We start from the raw sequence: 18826 nt of genomic DNA, 5'->3' as shown, positions 1-18826 counted from the left end.
TTCTATGCATTTTTTGATATATTTTTTCTTGTAAGAAAGACAATGTTTTATTGACTTTCTGTAACAGTCTTCTTTTTTATATAGATTTTAAATACATTGTATAAAAACACTGACAAAATTTAGAGAACTATCTTTATCTAATTCTATTTCTGTTTATCCTACCTTTCCCTCCTTTTTTCTATTTTTGGACTAGTCAGACATAGTTTATCATTTGTAATGCAAATAGCTGTGAAACGAGGGAGGTTAACTTACTGGGAGCAGGGGGGGAGTGTGCAGAAAATCACTGGACACTTCCTTAGAATGAAAATAATTTTAATATATCTTAAACATTTAAACATGAGCTAGCCAGACATATCAAGTGTGTGAAAGTGGATAGAATGGGATGCTCATTCCAAGCAGAAGTGACAGACTGCATAAAGGGGACAACTGCATGGTGTATAAGTGGAATGACAAAAGTGCAATATAGGTGGTTGAAAAGATTATGCTTATGAGACAACACCTACCAAACCATGAAAGACCTTACAATCATTTCTCCTTTTCTGGACTATGCGAATGTGTTAGCAGGAAGCCACTGATGTGATTTAGACAATAAAGTGAAAGATCAAATTTATGTATTAGGAAAATTTCTGTAAAAGCAGGATAGAAGATAAATTATTAAGGGACAACAGTTGAGGCAAGGATGCCTGGTAGGAAGCTGTTGAAGTAGCATAGTAAACTAGCATGTTAGCAAAGCAAAATATCCTTTATTCAACAGCTCTTGAATAAAGGATAAACAGTTGTAGAAAGTGAGGCAGAAAATTGGCCGCTTGAAAATGAGCTGACTCATTAGAATTGAGTGAACTATGTTTTCAGTTATATCACTTTGATGGCTTGAAATCTGCTGTGGTGGATATTATCTACCCAAAGACAATTATCAAGTGCCAAAAATCCAGCTCTAAACTTTTTCCCAGAGAACTAGTCATTAAGTATTTACAGCACAGTGTTGGGCAGAATAGATTACCAGAATGTCTGGAAGCAAGCTGAGAGACTTGATTCAGTACATTTGGAGGCTGAGGAATGGATGAGTCAAATTTGCCTATCAGGATTTCACTTTGGTGAACAGATGGATACTGTCTCTATCAACTAAAATACAACCTAAGAGTAAGATTTAGGGCAAGGTACTAGATTTCAGACATAGGTGAAAACATTCAAGTCAAGGTGTCTAGCAGATAATAGGATATATGAATTTTGCATCATCAGCATGTGTGTGTGTGTGTGCAGGTTAAATAATTTTACCAGAGGACATTGTCCAGGAGACATCAGAATTCAAGGAGAAAATTTACAGGCATTCCAAATTCTGATGGTGAAATAAAGCAGACATGAAGATGAAGGATCACACAAGCATGAGGGTAACTAGCATGTTGTTGCTGTGGAAAGAAACAAAATGGAGTTTTTCCAAAGAGAGGGCATGTCAGAAAAGCTGAGTGCTGCAGATATGTCACTAGACACTAGTGGTAGAATGTTCACTGGAAATCATAAGAAATCATTGTTTTATATTTATTTCAGATTTCAAAGAAGTAAATGGGCTGTGATGAAATGAATATAGCAATTGTGATTAAAAAGGTTGAGTTTTTCTAAATGGATAGAATAGAAAGATGGATTAAAGAAAACAGATATTCAGTCTAATAATTAACAGGACTCATCCATGGAAATTTAAAGAAGGTTGCAGTTGTCTTTCAGTATCTGTGGGGTATCAGTTCCAGAAAACCCTTCAGATTTCAAATCTGCAGATACTGAAGTCCCTTATACATGTCATAACATCCACATGTAAACTGTATACATCGTCCCATTTACTTTGAATAATCTCTTGGAAGGAATGATGCTAAAGCTGAAATTCCAGTACTTTGGCCACCTCATGTGAAGAGTTGACTCATTGGAAAAGACTTTGATGCTGGCAGGGATTGGGGGCAGGAGGAGAAGGGGACAACAGAGGATGAGATGGCTGGATGGCATCACTGACTCGATGGATGTGAGTCTGAGTGAACTCTGGGAATTGGTGAGGGACAGGGAGGCCTGGATAGCTGCAATTCACAGGGTCGCAGAGTCGGACACGACTGAGCGATGGAACTGAACTGAACAATATAAATGTTATGTAAATAGTTGTAAATACTAGGTAAATGCTATGTTGCCAGTGCATGGCAATTTCAAATTTTGCTTTTGGAGTTTTCTGAAGTGTTTCTCAAAGTTTTGAATTACAGTTGGTTGAATCCATGGATGGGGGTGAAAAGGCGAACTGCAATTGCAGAGTAATCACTTTACTAGCCCTTTGTGAATTGGGATAATGGAGTGCATGCTAGTAGAAGGGCAGAGAGAGTGGAACCATATCTGGGAGACTCTAAGCCTCAGACATCTCTCTTTAACTATTATAAGGCTACTTTTTGAAAGGTATAGTCCCAGGGGAAAGGCTTTTTGCATAAATCTCTTTTACCTCCTTTGGCAACAGTTAATCACAAAAGGATCACTGTTTGTAGGTTATATCCAGTCCTCTGAATGAAAATGTCAAAGATATATACATGCTAAGTTGCTTCAGTCGTGTCTAACTCTTTTCAACCCTATGGACTCTTAGCCCTCCAAGCTCCTCTGCCCTTAGGATGCTCTAGGGAAGAATACTCGAGTGGGTTGCCATGCCCTCCCCAAGGGGATCTTCCTGACCCAGGGACTGAACTCAAGTCTCTCTTGTCTTTTATGTATCCTGCATTGGCTGGCGGGTTCTTTACCACTAGTACCACCTGGGAAGCCCCAAAGATATATGCACTGGCCATATAAATTTAATGCTTCCTTAATGTTGCTCACAGTTTGTACCCAAGTTTTGACAATGGGACTTCTACTTGGCCTTAAATGCATCAGCCTTATTCCAAAGTTCTATTATTTGGATTGCTGTTTTTTTGCTCCTTGTAAAAGTTCTGAGTTTTTTACAAACTGTAGGCCCCAGGCTTCCTCAGACCCTCTGCATTTATTCCCAGGAGATAATATATGCTCTGTTTCACTTAGTTTTCCCAAATCTTACCTCTTCTTTAAGATCTAACTGCCATAGACTACTGAAAGCCATTAAAAATAAAAATCTCACATACTCCTCTAAGAGATTTTTATTTCCCCCTTGACACTCTGTCCTAATTATTTTTACCATTCCTCAAATACCTCACATTTTTTATAACCTCTCTTGAACTGTGTATCATGTTTTTATTTAATTCTCAGTTCAAATTTTAATGGGTGTATGTCATCTCTTCAGCTAGAATGCATGTTCCTTGTGGAGTTATTTTACTTTGTATCTATCCAAAGGAACTTGGCATAGTTTCATACTTATGATAAAATTTTAATAGATACTTTTTGAATACGGATCATCTGTTAAATACTGTATGGTTACCATAAACACAGAATGTATTTATGCTGCTAGTAAATCCTTTGAGAGTGTTCAGACACTCTGGTCACACAGATAAACTATTAAGGATTTTGAAACATTATACATGAGAGCAACCTGTATCTCAGTCAGATTCTCACCATGGCAACAGTTGCTTATTTCACAAAGAATGAAACTGATTTCCCTTGTAGGTAATGTAAAGCTTGATACTCAGCTTGGTTTGTTTTGTTTTGTTTTTTAAAGTGGAGTTACTCACACATACACACAATAGCCTTATTTTAAAAGATTACAAGTTTGAGTTTCTTTAGGAACTAGTTATATTTAAAACTCACTTTAGAAACATATTTACCCAAAAAAATGATTACAGCTCTGATCTTACTTTGCCTGAATAAACAATATTCTATATTAAGCTAAGGACAGAAGACTTGAAGTTACCCAATGAAAAGAAATAATTTAGGGATTTACCTGATTCATGGAGTAAAATGAGAGGATAATTTTGGAGGAGACAAAAAATTAACACCTTTAATAGGTATCAATGTATGCTAAACTATTAATTCACAGGAATGACTTCTGTAATAGTCAAACATTTAAAAATCCACAATTTAGGTTTTTATGGCAGTATTTCTTTATAATTGTTGTTTCTTAATTTAATTATAATTTTGTGGTGGTTAGCAATTCATCCTCAACTTAAAATCTATCTTTGAAGCCACTTCTAACAGTATTTACCTTCTCATATGCATAGCATACTCATTTACACTTTTTTTTTTTTTCTTTTCCATGAGCTACAGTGTAGTCCTAACCACCATCATCCTTCTGGTGACTTCTTTCCAAACTCTCATTTAGTTCAACCCAGTTAACGCCCATTTCTAAGAATTACAGAGACTAGAGAAAAATAGCTCTTGGTTAGGTAAGCACTGGCATTTCTTACAAGAGGAATGATCATTTTGAATGGTGTAAGATGATACTTTGAAGCAGTTTCAATTTGTATTTCTCTAATAACTAATAATCCAGACATCCTGGAATGTGAAGTCAAGTGGGCCTTAGGAAGCATCACTAGGAACAAAGCTAGTGGAGGTGATGGAATTCCAGTGGAGCTATTTCAAATCCTGAAAGATGATGTTGTGAAAGTGCTGCACTCAATATGCCAGCAAATTTGGAAAACTCAGCAGTGGTCACAGGACTGGAAAAGTTCAGTTTCCATCCCAATCCCAAAGAAAGTCAGTGCCAAAGAATGCTCAAACTACTGCACAATTGCACTCATCTCACACGCAGTAAAGTAATGCTCAAAATTATCCAAGCCAGGCTTCAGCAATACATGAACTGTGAACTTCCAGATGTTCAAGCTAGTTTTAGAAAAGGCAGAGGAATCAGAGATTAAATTGCCAACATCAGCTAGATCATCAAAAAAGCAAGAGAGTTCCAGAAAAACGTCTATTTCTGCTTTATTGACTATGCCAAAGCCTTTAACTGTGTGGATCACAATAAAGTGGAAAATTCTGAAAGAGATGGGAATACCAGACCACCTGACCTGCCTCTTGAGAAACCTATATGCAGGTCAGGAAAAAACAGTTAGAACTGGACATGGAACAACAGACTGGTTCCAAATAGGAAAAGAAGTACATCAAGGCTATATATTGTCTCCCTGATTATTTAAATTATATGCAGAGTACATAATGAGAAATGCTGGGCTGGAAGAAGCACAAGCTGGAATCAAGATTTCTGGGAGAAATATCAATAACCTCAGAAATGCAGATGACACCACCCTTATGGCAGAAAGTGAAGAGGAACTAAAGCACGTCTTGATGAAAGTGAAAGAGGAGAGTGAAAAATTTGGCTCAACATTCAGGAAACAAAGATCATGGCTTCTGGTCCCATAACTTCATGGGAAATAGATCGGGAAACAGTAGAAACGGTGTCAGACGTTATTTTGGGGGGCTCCAAAATCACTGCAGATGGTTACTGCAGCCATGAAATTAAAAATGCTTGCTCCTTGGAAGGAAAGTTATGACCAACCTAGATAGCATACTGAAAAGCAGAGACCTTACTTTGCCAACAAAGGTCCATCTAGTCAAGGCTATGGTTCTTCCAGTGGTCATGTATGGATATGAGAGTTGGACTGTGAAGAAACCTGAGTGTCAAAGAATTGATGCTTTTGAACTATGGTGTTGGAGAAGACTCTTGAGAGTCCCTTGAACTGCAAGGAGATCCAACCAGTCCATTCTAAAGGAGATCAGCCCTGGGATTTCTTTGGAAAGAATGATGCTAAAGCTGAAACTCCAGTACTTTGGTCACTTCATGTAAAGAGTTGACTCCCTGAAAAAGACTCTGATGTTGAGAGGGATTGGGGGCAGGAGGAGAAGGGGGCAACAGAGGATGAGATGGCTGGATGGCATCACCAGCTCGATGGACGTGAGTTTGAGTGAACTCCGGTTGTTGGTGATGGACAGTGAGGCCTGGTGTGCTGTGATTCATGGGGTTGCTAAAAGTCAGACACGACTGAGTGACTGAACTGAATAACTAATAATATTGAGCATATTTTCATGTACCTTTAAGCCATCTGTATGTCTTCTATGGAGAAATATCTACTTAGTTCCTCTGCCCATTTTTTGGTTGAGTTGTTGGTTTTTTTTATATTGAGCTTGATGAACTGTGTGTATATTTTGGAGACTGTTCCCCCACAAGCCACATAATTTTCAAATATTTTCTCCCATCCTGTCCTCTTGGAGAAGGAAATGACAACCAACTTCAGTATTCTTGCCTGGAGAATCCATGGATGGAGGAACCTGGTGGGCTGTGGTTCATGGGGTCGCAAAAAGTCTGACACGGCTCAGCGACTAATACAACACACATCTTGTCCTTTCATTTTTATAATTTATTATTTTGTTTTTTGTCGAAAAGAAGCGTTTAACTTTAATTAGGTCTCATTTGTTTATTTTTGTTTTATTTTCATTACTGTAAGAGGTGGATCCAAAAGGATATTGCTGCAATTTATGTAAGAGTGTTCTGACTATGTTTTCCTCTAGAAGTTTTATATTATATGGTCTTACATTTAGATCTGTAATCCATTTGAGTTTATTTTGGTGTATGGTTTTAGGGAGTGTTCTAATTTCATTCTTTTACATGTAGCTGTCCAGTTTTCCCAGTACCACTTATTGAATAGATTGTGTTTCCTCCACTGTAGAGTCTTGCTTCCTTTGTCATAAATAAATTGACCAGTGGGTGTGTGGGTTTATTTCTCGGTTTTCTATTCTATTCCAATGATCTATATTTCTGTTTTTATGCCAGTACCATATTATTGATTACTATAGCTTTGTAATATAGACTGAAGTCAGGGAACCTTATTCCTTCAGCTTCACTTTTCTTTCTCAAGATTGCTTTTACCATTTGGAGTCTTTTGTGTTTAAGCCTTTTTAAGATTTTTAAAAAGTTTTAAAAATTTTAAGAATTTTAAGATTTTTCATTCTAGTTTTGTGAAAAATGTTACTGGTAATTTTATAGACATTGCATTGAATCTGTAGATTGCCTAAGGTAGTATAGCCACTTTGACAATATTGATTCTTGCAACCCAAGAACATGGTATATCATTCTGTCTGTGTCATCTTCAATTTCTTTCATCAGCATCTTACAGTTTTTGGAGTACAGTTTTTTTGCCTCCATAAGTAGATTTTTTCCAAAGTATTTATTCTTTTTGATACAATAGTAGATAAGATTTTCCTTTAATTTCTCTTTCTGATATTTCATTGTTAGTGTATAGAAATTCAATAGACATCTGGGTATTAGTTTTGTGTTCTGCAACTTTTCTGAAGTTAACACCTATCTTTATAGAGTTAACACCTGTCCTAAACTATTGCAAAATGTTCAGAGAAAGGAACACCCACAAACTCATTCAGTGAGGCCACCATCAACCTGATACCCAAAGCATACAAAGATACCACAAAAAAGAAAATCATGACAATATCACTGATGAATATAGACACAAAAATCTTCAGCAAAACATTAGCAAACCAAATCCAATAATACAGTAAAAGGATCACACACCACAATTAAGTGAGGATTTATCCCAGTGATACAGGTATTCTTTAGTGTATGCAGATTAATTAGTGTGATGCACCACATCAAAAAATTGAAGAGTAAAAACCATAAGATCATCTCAGTAGATGCAGAAAATACTTTTGACAAAATTCAACAACCATTTATGATAAAGACTCTCCAGAAAGTGGGAATAGAAGGAGCCTACCTCAACATAGTAAAGGCCATACATGGCAAATCCACAGCTAACATTATACTCCATGATGAAAAATGTGAAAGCATTTCCTCTACTATCAGGAACAAGGTAAGAATATCCACTTTTGCTACTTTTAATCAAAATGATTTTGGAAGTCCCAGCCACAGCAAACAAAGAAGAAAAATAATTAACAGGAATCAAAGTTGGAAAGGAATTAAGATTGTCACTGTTTGGCGATGACATGATACCATGCATAGAAAATCCCCAAAATGCTACCAGAACACTGCTAGAACTCATCAATGATTTTTTTCCCCAGTATTAGAAAATTTAAAATATCTTGCCCAGTAACTTTCACAGAGCCGTAAAACCTGTATATAACACAAGTTCTTTTTATAAAACCAATCCTAGATCCTCTTTCTATTTCACAAAAGTTGGAAAGAATTCCATGAAAAATATTCCTCCAGTGATTTTGATATAGTTAGAATGATTATCCAGAGAAACAATTCCAAGACAATCACTATTATTCTGGGTGTTTATAATTATCTACCTCCTGTATTATCATTATCAAATAGGTAAAACAGAATCCATCAAAAATACGAAATTAGGCTCATCACTGAATTTTATCTCACCCAGTACTAAGCCCAGTACTAAATCCAATCTTCAGTTTGTCCTATTTTTTTCTTTTGCATGCTTAGTTATGTCCAAATCTTTGTGACCCCATGAACTGTAGCCCACCAAGCTCCTCAGTCCATGGGATTTTTCAGGCCAAAATACTGGAGTGGGTTGCCATTTTCTATTCAAGGGGATCTTCCCAATCCTGGAATTGAACCCATATCTCTTGCATATCCTCAATTTTCAGATGGATTATTTAGCCCTGCATCACCAAGGGAAGACCCTTTTTATTTTTTATTTGTCTCAAACCTGATACTTGCTTCTCTATCTGAATAAAATAAAAATAATCAGAAATTAACTTTTGTAAATTCCAATTAACAAAACAAGTCACTCTCTGTATCTGTGCTTTCTCTCTCATTATCATATATACATATGACCTCTTTCTCAATTTGAGGCCAACATATGGCAGGTATACTGAATTTCATCCACTTTTATTTACCCATGAACACAGTCACTGCATTTTTGCCTGTCTTTCTCATCCTCATTGCTTATTTCTCTGTTGACTATTTTCATCAACACACAATATATCTGTTATTTCTCCCAGTTTAAAAATAACAACAAAAGAAAATTTCTCTGGACTTCATATAGTTATGAAGTTATGGACTTCATATAGTTATATACAACTTCATATAGTTGGACTTCATATAGCAGATAACATCAGTTACATGTTATCTGCACTTATTGAAAAGAAACCACCTCAAAAATCAAGTCTATATTTGTTGAATTTTACTTTGCTCCTCCTATTACTTTGATAGTTTGGGGTCTAACTGATATAAAATAGAAGGCTCATTTCTTAAACATAGGATTTGATTACCTTAACAAAGGAATATATCCATGTAACAACTAGATCAAGAACAATTTCACTAGAAAATCTCAAGTTCCAATCAAGTCAGTCTCCTAGCAGAAATTATATGACATTATGCAAAGAAGTGTAATAATTCTCGTAGTGAAAAATGAAATAAAGAATTGGTTAGATACTAAAATGCAAAATATGCCTAGGCAGAACACCAGATTACAGCACATATGTGAGGACTTGAGAATGAATTCCAAGTTTACATTTCTGAAATAAAAAAATAAGAGCTACTCATACATAAGGAAAATATTGGTCTGAAAAATGGATTTTTAAATTCAAGTTAAAACCCAGTATGCTGACTAAGGTAAAAGTGAGGAAGCTGAAATGAGTGTAAAGTTAGTTTGTAATAAACTTACATATAATGATTCCTTGTCTTCTTTGATTAAAGGCTTATGCTTTGTCTCCATAGGTGTGCTTCTACCAGCCCAACAGGTATATTTGCCTGAATTTTATTAAAGGTATATAAATACAGCTTCTGGAAAAATGATAGAAAATTTTCAAAAAGGGTTCTAATCAAAAGCAAACAATCTTGTTCTTCAACTAAAATTAAATCTCTTCTAATTAGTTTTTTTTTTTTTTTCTGGCTATAGGAATGCATGGATATTCATTAGTCATATGCAAAAATATTCTTTTAGATAACAGTATGTTCTCCTTCCAAAGTAGAAAATAGGTCATAAATCTCTTCCATAAATCAAAATTTAGTTGTCTTCTCTATGATTGATTTATTATTGAATATTAGAGTCCTTGGACACATTTGAAATTACATGTTATGTGATATATGCAAGATAGCTGTTCCTTAACCTTTGCAGATATACTTCTATATTTAAAATTAATGAATTTTATGATAACTTGCCTTTCTGTTATATGGAATATTATAAAGAATTCTAATGCTATATGTCTAAACTGAAAATGCTGGTTTTCTTTTCACTATTATAAATCATATTCTGTTATTTGAAGTGAGTAAAGATTAATATTCTTCTAGGTCAACATACTTTTTATATATGTGCAAATTTTAACTTATTTTTTCAGAAATAAAAAAGTTCCACATAGAGATATTAATGAAAATGGGCCATTCAAAATTATACATGCTAATAATAACAAATTTAATTTTTCAGTATGAGATGTAACAATGCTAAAAAAATCAAGATTGAGACAACTAAAAAATTATGACAATAAGTATAAATCAATGAAATATAGAGCAAAATAGAGCCAGATATTTTTATTTGAAAAACAGCTAAATAAGAAGACCATATATCACATCATTTGAAAATTTTACAAAAGTAAAATAAGAAAATTCAAGATATAATGCTCTAAAACAACTGAAAAAGAAACTAAACTTATATAACTTAAGAAGCTTATAACAATGTCTAAGAAAACAATAAAATATAAAATTAATAATAGAGGGAGAACTTTTAATAAATTTTTTAAAATATTTATGTATCAGCCAAGAATTGATTGTTAAAAATAAATGAAATAGTTATAGATTTCAAGATTCACCATAATTCTGAAGCAACCAGAATGCCCTAAGGATAGATATATAGATCAGTATAACAGAATAGGGAACCTTGAAATAAACCCACACACATATGGTTCATTATTTTCAATGTAAGTGCAACACAATTCATTGGAAGGAAGAACAGATTTTATAAAAAATGATTATTTAATAATTGAATATACCAATTCAGAAAAATATAAACTCAAAAAAATATTTTAGGCTTTAACACATACCACTTAGAAAGAGTAACAAAAATTTGATCTAACTTTTAAAGAATATCATTTACTTAAAACTCAGTAATAATACATTTGAAAGTTTTGATGAAATGGAAAATCTTATATACATTTTCAAAACTAATTCAAGAAGACTGAAAAAACGATAATCCTGGGAGACAATGAAAAAGAAGGATTTAATCATGAGTCCAGTTCAGTTCAGTCCAGTCGCTCAGTCATGTCCAATTCTTTGCGACCCCATGAATCGCAGCATGCCAGGCCTCCTTGTCCATCACCAACCCCCGGAGTTCACCCAAACTCATATCCATCGATTCGGTGATGACATCCACCCATCTCATCTTCTGTCGTCTCCTTCTCCTCCTGCCCTCAATCCCTCCCAGCATCACAGTCTTTTCCAATGAGTCAACTCTTCATCGGAGGTGGCCAAAGCACTGGAGTTTCAGCTTTAGCATCAGTCCTTCCAAAGAACACCCAGGACTGATGTCCTTTAGAATGGATTGGTTGGATCTCGTTGCAGTCCAAAGGACTCTCAAGAGTCTTCTCCAACACCACAGTTCAAAAGCATCAATTCTTCAGCGCTCAGCTTTCTTTATAGTCCACTTCTCACATTCATACATGACTAGTGGAAAACCATAGCCATGATTAGATGGACATTTGTTGGCAAAGTAATGTCTTTGCTTTTTAATATGCTGTTTAGGTTGGTCATAACTTTCCTTGCAAGGACTAAGCGTCTTTTAATTTCATTGTTGCAATCTCCATCTGCAGTGATTTTGGAGCCCATAAAAATAAAGTCAGCCCTTATTTCCACTGTTTCTCCATCTATCTACCATGAAGTAATGGGACCAGATGCCTTGATGTACTCCTCTTGAAGAATCTGTATGTGGGTCAGGAAGCAACAGTTAGAACTGAACATGGAACCACACACTAGTTCCAAATAGGAAAAGGAGTATGTCAAGGCTGTATATTGTCACCCTGCTTATTTAACTTATATGCAGAGTACATCATGAGAAACACTGGGTTGGATGAAGCAAAAGCTGGAATCAAGATTGCTGGGAGAAATATCAATAACCTCAGATATGCAGATGACACCACCCTTATGGCAGAAAGTGAAGAGGAACTAAAGGGCTTCTTGGTGAAAGAGAAAGAGGAGAGGGAAAAGTTGGTTTAAAGCTAAACATTCAGAACACTAAGATCATGGCATCCAGTCCCATCACTTCATGGGAAATAGTTGGAGAAACAGTGGAAACAGAGACAGACTTAATTTTGGGGGGCTCCAAAATCACTGCAGATGGTGACTGAAGCCCTGAAATTAAAATATGCTTGTTCTTTGGAAGAAAAGTTATGACCAAACTAGACAGCATATTAAAAAGCAGAGACATTACTTTGCCAACAAAGGTCTGTCTCTTCAAACCTATGGTTTTGCCGCTAGTCATATATGGATGTGAGAGCTGGACTATAAAGAAAGCTAAGCACCCAAGAATTGATGCTTGATGTTGGAGAAGACTCTTGAGAGTCTCTTGGACTGAAAGGCGATCCCCAGTCCATTCTAAAGGAAATCAGTCCTAAATATTCATTGGAAGGACTGATGCTGAAGCTGGAACTCCAATACTTTGGCCACCTGATGTGAAGATCTGACTCATTTGAAAAGACCTGATGCTCAAGAAGATTGAATGCAGGTGGAGAAGGGGATGACAGAGGACAAGATTGTTGTATGGCATCACTGACTCAATGAACATGAGTTTGAGTAAGCTCCGGTAGTTGTTGATGGACAGGAAGGCCTGGCTTGCTCCAGGCCATGAGGTTGCAGAGTCAGACATGACTGAGCAACTAAACTGAACTGAGGACAAATAGTTGAATATTCCAATTTGGATTAGGAATTGGATTTCCTGCAACCAACTATCAGAAGGTGGGGTTACAAATTACAAATAATGGAATTAATAGAAGCTCATAACAGGAGTCACCGTTGCCTAGGAAGAAATCCTAATACCATCTTCTAAAATCAGTACCTTGCTTACCAATCTTAAAAGATATACTATAATGTTTTACTTTAGAACACCATAGAATAATGACTAAAAATTTAGTTGGTGAGAATCCATGCTGTTTTAGAAAATTACAACTGTATGAAGAACTGAATTAATTTTCTGATGACTATTTTAGACAATAAAAAGAGAATAATTGTGAAGCAGCTTTTTATAAATTTTAATCATTATTATGGACCTCCATGTTAAGATAGCATATTAATCATTATGCATATTTATGACTTTATTAGTATTTTAGTTCTGATGATCTAAAGAGAAACTAGCTACAACATCTATAAATTCAGTGATCAGCCTAAGATATGCAAATTTGGCTTCTTACAAAAGTCTTAGATATTCACCATAGCTCATAGATATCATATATGCTTCCTTCATTGGCCAAAGAGAATATATGCTAATATTATCCAATTTTAATTTTATTCATATATCTAAATGTTTGTTATGAAAAAAAAAAAACAAAAAAACACCATTTTACGAACCTTACGGTGTTCCCAGCACCCATCTAAGTGTTCTACATATATTAACTCATTCAAACCTCACTACAATCTCTGTTTGAAAGATGAAAAAATTGATAGAGTCATTAAGTAATTTGCCCATGTTGAGCTACAACCTGAGCAAATGTTCAAAGGAAAGCAGAGTTGTTTCAAAATCTGTTTTTGTTTCCTATACTGTGTGTGTGTGTGTGTGTGTGTGTGTTCACATATGTGTCCTCACCAGCACAAAAGCTTGCACATGGCAAATCTGGAAGCAGAGGTCAGGGGAGATTCTTGTACAGGATGAAGGAAAAGAGAAGAAAAAGAAGAGTGAGGGAAAGGGGAGGTAACAATGTTGTTTAAGTGCATTTATTTTTAAGCATTTATTTCTATTTGCTTATAGATATGATATTGAATTCATAAAAACAGAAAGGACTTTGAAAACAATTTGCATGACATTAAAGTATATTTCTTATCAACAGCTTTATATTTTTTCTTCTTCCAGTCTATTATAATGATAATTAAATTTTAACTTAAACTATAGAAATTGCTTTGTGTGAGTACTAAATTAAAAATGTTATTTAATACTCATTAAATCAATATGGCTGTATTATAACAATTTTGTAATAAAAAAGATTCATTTAACATATGCAATATTGAGTAGTATATTAGAGTCATTCAGTTATGACTTTATATAATATAAATTATAATTACAATTCAGCCATTTTCATTAATTGTGCTGTTCTCAGTAAATTCAATCCAATTTCTATGATCTGTATTCATGGCAAAATGCTATAAATATACATAAATTTTTACAATTCATAATAAGAATCAGAGGGGTTTTTCTTTAAATAAGAAACCAATTCAACACCTGAGATATGTAAATGCAAAATAAATAGAACAACTTTAATTTAACTTTGCACCAGGGTGTACATTATGCTTCTTGACTTTGCCCAAAGCCATGCACATTTGGCCACGCCAATATTTAAGTAGCAGTTTACAGAAGGAATTCAGAAAATACTACTGGCAGTATGGTTGTTTTCTACAAACAAAAAATGAAGTGTGAATTTGTAAAGAATGGTGTCTTCCAAAGGGAAAGTAAAACTGTAAATAATGCAAATTGGCAGGATTATAGAATATAATGATTCCAAAGAATATTCTGAGTTATAATTGGAAATCATATTGAAGGAAACAGGTTACTCTATTTTATGTGCTGCTAAGTATTGACTATGCAGCTTGCTAAGGAATTAGCTATCCCAGAGAAAGTGAAAAATATACTGCAATATTGTACTCATTTAAGAACCATATACCACAAAATATAAGATGCAGCAGGTAAAGAATAGCATTTTCTGATGTTTTGAAAATTCTTTATAAAATATAAAGCATGTCTAAGACTATGAGTTACTTGTCTTTCTTTTTGTATTGGATTTAAGAACATATTTGGTAAGTTTAGATACGGGAGTATTCAAATAAACCTGGCAATTTTCATATTTTAGCAACCTATAGGATTAATAGCAACTAAAAGAAATAAGAGCAAATGGATGTCTTCAGTTGTTAAGGAAATAACAGAAATAGTTAAGGGGAAAGGGAATATCTCTTCTAAGAGCCTAGAAATATAGTTTCCTTATTTATATGTATTCATTAAAGAAAAAAGGAGACTACTCTTTACTTCCATAAATTTTGCTGCACTTGAAGCATTCTAAATTTACAATGGTTTTCATTGTTTTATTATTACTGAGGACAGCGAAATATCATTTCCAAAGCAAAATGCAAGCATTTGTGAAATATATGCAAAATGATAACAAGTGGCCATAAACCTAATCAAAAGAACAGTCTGGGGGGAGAAAACAAAATTACACCAACTTTTGGGAGAGAAGGAAAAGAAGCAAAAACACATCACCATTCAGATAGGACATCTAAGGAATAGATATACTCTCTCCAGGCAAACTTCCCTCAGAGTGGTTTCCAGAGCTGTTGAGATGGAAGACTTGTTCTAATGAAGAGTTCCTGACAAGAACCACCTTGGACTTTCAGCTAAGCTTTGAAATCATTTTTCTGTATGTGGTGCTTCATTCAACAGAAATGGCTTTGCTTCAGAGTCTTTACCAAGTATAGATTACTCTAATGCTGTATGTCAAAAAGTCAAGAAAAAACTGATACAAGTATAGTGCAAACAAAGGCAACAAAGACACAATGTGCAATGAAGCAGAGAGGAACAGAGCTGCTATCTCCTGTGTTTGGAAATTCAAAACTAAATAAATAAAATTGAGTTTCTTTTAGCCTTTATATATATTTTTAAATTTAAATTTATTTATTTGAATTGGAGGCTAATTACTTTACAATATTGTATTGGTTTTGCCATACATCAACAAGAATCCGCCACAGGTGTACACGTGTTCCCAGTCTTGAACCCCTCTCCCACCTCCCTCCCCATACCATCTCTTTGGGTCATCCCAGTGCACCAGCCCCAACTATCCTGTATCCTGCATCAAACCTAGACTGGCGATTCCATTTCTTATATGATATTATACATGTTTCAGTGCCATTCTCCCAAATCATCCCACCCTCTCCCACAGAGTCCAAAAGACTGTTCTATAATCTGTGTCTTTTTTGCTGTCTCACATACAGGGTTATCATTACCATCTTTCTAAATTCCATATTTATGCGTTAGTATACTGTATTGGTGTTTTTCTTTCTGGCTTACTTCACTCTGTATAATAGGCTCCAGTTTCATCCACTGCCAGGGACCAGTGTGAGGACCTCCACCCATGGCAAAAGTCATGAGGAAGGAGGCTTGGCATACCCAAAGGCGTGATCAAGCCTCAGGAAACCCCCTGTTCCCAAGCATCTCCCCCAAAACCAGAGTCTGTTTTATGCTCTCACCTACACCTCTGACTTTACGGGGGGCTCTCCCCCATAACCGTTTCTCTCGGAGAAGGAGTAAACGTGCAGCTCCAAGGCAATAAAAATTCTTGGGCGTGACAAGAGTGTTTCAGCTTACAGACTCCTCTGAAGGTTATCTAGCCCGCCTGAATAGGTTCGTCCGGCCACATGTGATTGTTTACAGCCTCCCATCCTGAGAGGCACGAGATGTTTTAGACTTACTAAAAGCAAATTATTTTGGGGAGTTAGAAATTATTAGTATAGTGGGTTGGTTAGGAATTATATTGGTGAAGGGTTTTTCATTTGTTGTGTCAATAATTGCTGCTAATTCCCTGCTCTGGGTGGGACAAGGATGTCTCAGGTCAAACCTCTCTGCTGACAGACTAGCTTGTGTGACAGGATTGTCCATACTCCTGCCACTACGCACATGATTGTTTACTACCTCTCAACCATAAACAGCAGAGAGTTTTGGAGTATTTTGAGAGTCTTAATTAGCATAGGGCTTTTTCTTTTTGTTGCGTCAATGATTGCCGCCAGGCCTCCATATCCTTAGGCACCTGGGAATATATTAATCAATGTATTTGGAATATAGAAAAGGAAATATAGTAGTTTTTAAGGTTAGCAATACTAGACTTTTTGAGTTAATGAATTTTCTCTTTTGTAATAGATCACAGTACTTTGTTATAAATCACTGTGACCTTGCTATGTAAAAATGTTACTTTATCACTATCTTAAGACTAAATAGATCTTAAGGGGAGCATTGGTGAAAGGATTTTCATTTGTTGGGCTGGTGTTTGCTGCTAAATCTCCATATTCCCTGCCCTTATAATGAATATAACTAGCGTATAGGAGAAATAAGCATTAACCGTTAAGTATATAGGATAAATAAGTATTAACCTTTAAGATTAATCATGTTAACCTTGGGTTAAATAAATTCCTTTCTTGATTGTAACTCACTACACCCTCACCCTATAGGAATGCAACTTTATTTGGAGGGTGGTGCCTGGTTTAAGAAAAAACACCCTTGGAAAAAATAAGTTTTCGGTTACCAGAAAGAAAGGATCATAAAATCCCTAAGACCTTTTAATGTGAAGCACCTGATTTTGATAAAGGTCAGGACTGCTGACCCCCGCATGACTCTGTATTCATCTCTATATGTAACAAAAGGTATGTAAGCAAACCCCAAAATAAAGAAATTGGATCAGTTTCCAGAAAGACTGATTCCCCCATGTCACTTCTTTCTTGCTCCTATTTCTCTGGCTGAATTCCTATCTGGATTCAGCCTCCTTTTCTCCACTACACTATCTCCTACTACACTATCCGTTTCTAATCTCTCTCTCTATCTGTAATTAAATATGTATTTTTCCAAAGACACCGACACCATCCCCCCACCTTCGAATCACCCTGGATCCACCCGGGATGGACCCCGGCAATCCACCTCATTAGAACTGATTCAAATGTATTATTTTTAATGGCTGAGTAATACTTCATTAATCACAGGTTCACTTTGTTTCCTAAAAGTTACTTAAGTAATGCTTTGCTTTATATCAGTTCAGTTCAGTTAGTCATGTCCTACTATTTGTGACTACATGAATTGAAGCATGCCAGGCCTCCCTGTCCATCACCAACTCCCAGAGTTGACTCAAACTCATGTCCATTGAGTCGATGCCATCCAGCCATCTTATCCTCTGTTGTCCCCTTCTCCTCATGCCCCCAATCCCTCACAGCATCAAGGTCTTTTCCAATGAGTCAACTCTTTGCATGAGGTGGCCAAAGTACTGGAGTTTCAGCTTTAGCATCAGTCCTTCCAATGAACACCCAGGACTGATCTCCTTTAGGATGGACTGGTTGGATCTCCTTGTAGTCCAAGGGACTCTCAAGACTCTTTTCCAACACCACAGTTCAAAAGCATCAATTATTCAGCACTCAACTTTCTTCACAGTAAAACTCTCACATCCATACATGACCACTGGAAAAACCATAGCCTTGACTAGACAGACCTTAAAGGTAGTAATTCAAATTTTCTCACCAGCACTTACTGAATTGATTTTAGAATATACTGCTTTATAAACAGAAAAGCCAAAGTTAATTTCAGTGTTGACCAAACTGAAGAACATATAGTCTCTTCAAAATTTATTTTATGCTATTGGATAGTAAATATAATTGAATAGCTTCAAGTTTGGAAGAAAGGAAATTTTTGCAAAATAACAAATCTGGAACTATGTTACTCCAATCTATCTGTATTTGAGATGGAAAAAAGTGGTAATCCCTGGTGAAAAATGCAGGAGCTTAAAAGAGACTATGCATTTTCCATGTTTGTATGGTTTTAAAATGGCCAGTGTTGTAAAATATAAGCTACTTTGAATATTTTCAATCATACTAATCAAAATATTTAATTTTTGAAGTATACTAAAAATAAAACTGAAATATACCTTTATATTGATTTTAGCTTATCTTTTAAATGTTAAAGCAAAGATCCGCTGTACCACAATTCTAATTAATTAATAGTGTTTTTACAGAAATTGTTTATTTCATACAGATTAATGAGGTTCAAGAATG

The sequence above is a fragment of the Capra hircus genome, chromosome 3 (assembly GCF_001704415.2).
Source record: "Capra hircus breed San Clemente chromosome 3, ASM170441v1, whole genome shotgun sequence".
Classification (NCBI taxonomy): domain Eukaryota; kingdom Metazoa; phylum Chordata; class Mammalia; order Artiodactyla; family Bovidae; genus Capra; species Capra hircus.
Note: the sequence above shows the minus strand (reverse complement) of the source record.